This window comes from Colobus angolensis, unplaced genomic scaffold (genome assembly GCF_000951035.1).
Source record: "Colobus angolensis palliatus isolate OR3802 unplaced genomic scaffold, Cang.pa_1.0 Scaffold512, whole genome shotgun sequence".
NCBI classification, from domain to species: domain Eukaryota; kingdom Metazoa; phylum Chordata; class Mammalia; order Primates; family Cercopithecidae; genus Colobus; species Colobus angolensis.
Window position 1 is genome coordinate 231256 of NW_012118622.1, and position 2928 is coordinate 234183.

The window sequence follows — 2928 nt, forward strand, 5'->3', positions numbered from 1 at the left end:
CTACCCCTGGCTGTCCCTTGGGAAGACAGACCTCTCCTGCGTCCCTGCCAGGAGAAGGGGGTATTATTGCTCTTTGTTCTGAGAACACAACTCACTTCTACCCACCTTCTCAGGTGTGAGCAACGTCCCTCCAGACAGGCTCTCTGATGACTGCCTGTTCCTCCGGTACAGAGAGCACCTTGGCCAGGTCAAAACCCTCAGGGCAGACCCCTGAGTATGTCAGCACATGGAGGGCTGAGCCCAACACAACTGCGGAGAAAGTTGGGATGAATCCCTCCAGCTCTGAGCCCCTGCTCTGTCCCAGGATCCCCTTCCAGTATCTCAACGAGCCATGTTCCACGGGGTTCCTGGGTAACTCCCCACTTCCTCCTGCACCACCATGAGGAAGGTGTGGTGACCACAGGACAATCAGATGATCAGAGAAGAGAGGACACCAAAGATGGTCAGAAAGAAATGAGAAACCCTGAGCCCCAGCTCAGACACCAGGCCCCAGGGAGCAATACAGTGACTGAGAACCATCCCTTTGACCATGGGACTCACAGCCCCCACTGAGCAACCAGTACAGGCCTCTCCTCTCAAGAGGCATGAGAGATTCACCTTGTACACCCCGAGAAAGGACAGTTTCCTCTGGGACACCCAGGTCCTGAATGTTCATCCTTGGAAGTTACAGCCAAGCTAGACACAATTAGAGAAAGGCAGGGTCCCTCTCACCAGTGACACACAGCTCCCCCACAGCACAATGGGGTGTCCCTGTGACAGGGACCTGGTGCAGCTCTGGCCTCCTGCACTGAAGGGGAGAGCCAGATGGGGATGAAAGAGGGAAAAGGGTGCGAATGTGCACCCCGACCTAGAGCCATTGGGACAGCAGGAGGCTGAGGCCCAGGACTGTGCTTGCCCAACCTACAGGGTATGTGTGTGACCGTGTGTGTCTGTGTGTGTCTCTTTTGTGTGTGTGTTTGTGTTTCTGCACATAGTGTGTGCTGAGGTTAGGTGACCGAATCACTGCTGAAAAAGGCAGAGGCCTCCACAATTCCCAGGGACCTGACACACAGACAAAAGGAAAAAGAGAAGGAGGGACAAGGAGGCAGGACTGAGAGGGGAGGGGAAAGAGAGGTGTCCTGGGCACAGACCCCACCCATGAGCCTGAGAAGTGCTCCTGTCCTGGGAAGAGGCTCAGCACAGAAGGAGGAAGGACAGCACAGCTGACAGCCGTGCTCAGAAAGTTTCTGGATCCCAGGATCATCTCCACAGAAGAGAACACGCAGGCAGCACAGGCCATGGGGCCCCTCTCAGCACCTCCCTGCACACCGCACATCACCTGGAAGGATCTCCTGCTCACAGGTGAGGAGAGAACCTCCTGGGAGAGGACAGGAGAAGGAAGCAGAATGATTGGATGGGGTGTCCTGGAGAGGATGGAGTTCTAAAAAATAAAAGCACTTTGGGAGACTGAGGTGGGTGGATCATGAATTCAGCAGTTCAAGACCAGTCTGGTCAACACAGTGAAACCCCATCTCTACTAAAAATGCAAAAAATTAACCAGGTGTGGTGGTGTGCTCCTGTAATCCTAGCTACTTGAGAGGTTGAGGCAGGAGAATTGCATGAACCCAGGAGGCAGATGTTGCAGTGAGCCGAGATTGTGCCACTGCACTCCAGCCCGGGCGACAGTATGAGACTCTGTCTCTAAATAAATAAATAAATAAATAAATAAATAAATAGATAGATAGAGGAAAGAAGGCTCTGTTGGAGCCTGGATACGGGAAAATGTATCAGTGAGGGACAGGGGTCAAAACAGGAAAATCACATTGAACTGGAATTGGTAAGAGGTAGAAAAATCTCAAGTGTTCTCTTTTTCTGGTTAATCATCACTGGCCACCACATTTTGAAAAACGATAATAATAATTATTATCAGATGACACTTCAAATGAAAATATAAGCAGGGCATGAAACACTGTCCTCACCATTAAACCTCAACCATTGGGGAAAGAAAAAAGAAAAACATCCCAGGCATGGAGGGTCCTTGGAACTCTAACATCTATAGGAATTTGAAGCCTGTCCCAGGCACTGGGGTGCAACCCAGATCACAAACGTGCCTGTCCTCACGGAGCTCACGCTCTTATGGGCAGGAAGACAGACATGCAAAGAGATCTGGAATGTGAAGCCAGGTGTTGACAAGAGCTCCGGAGAGAGCAGAGCAGGGAAAGGTCAGAAAGGGAAGACCCAGGGTCTTTGAAAGAGGTGTCAGGAAAGAAGTCTAAGGATGCCCTGATGTGAGCAGGACCTGAGGTCAGTATGAAGGAAGCCGTGCAGACCTCTGTGGAAGAGGATTCCAAAGAGAAAAATGCCAAGGTCAGAAGGGTTGAAGGAATGGGGGTCGTGCCGCTGACCTTGATCCAGTAGGACAGTAGGACAGAAACACACAATCACACACACACAGAAAAAAAGGGGTGTGTGTGTGTATTTGTGTGTGTTTGTGTGTGTGTGTGTCTTCAAGGCTGATGATTGAAGAGATCGTCTCAGGACCTAGGGCCCCATCTTTTCACCCCAATACATAGGTCTCAATATTGACTGATGCTCTCTTCACCTCCTAGCATCACTTTTAATCTTCTGGAACCCGCCCACCACTGCCCAAGTCATGATTGAAGCTCAACCAACCAAAGTTTCTGAGGGGAAGGATGTTCTTCTACTTGTCCACAATTTGCCCCAGAATCCTGCTGCCTACGTCTGGTACAAAGGGCAAATAATGGACTTCTACCAATTTATTACAGCATATTCAAGAGACCCTGATAGAATTCTATTTGGGCCTGCATACAGTGGACGAGAAACACTATATTCCAATGGATCCTTGCGGATCCAGAATGTCACCAAGCAGGACACAGGATCCTACACCGTAAAAGTCATGAAGCAAGTTGATGATACTAAAGGAGTAAC

General features: G+C 50.2%; 1 pseudogene across 1 annotated transcript in view; it reads left to right on the forward strand.

The window, feature by feature from the left end:
* Positions 1 to 1152: 1152 nt before the first annotated feature.
* Positions 1153 to 2928, forward strand: part of LOC105525020 — a 24498-nt pseudogene continuing 22722 nt past the window's right edge. Inside the window, exons 1-2 of the transcript XR_001003846.1 lie at positions 1153 to 1341; positions 2589 to 2923. The product of XR_001003846.1 is annotated as a putative pregnancy-specific beta-1-glycoprotein 7 (transcript). The remainder of the gene's footprint in view (positions 1342 to 2588; positions 2924 to 2928) is intronic.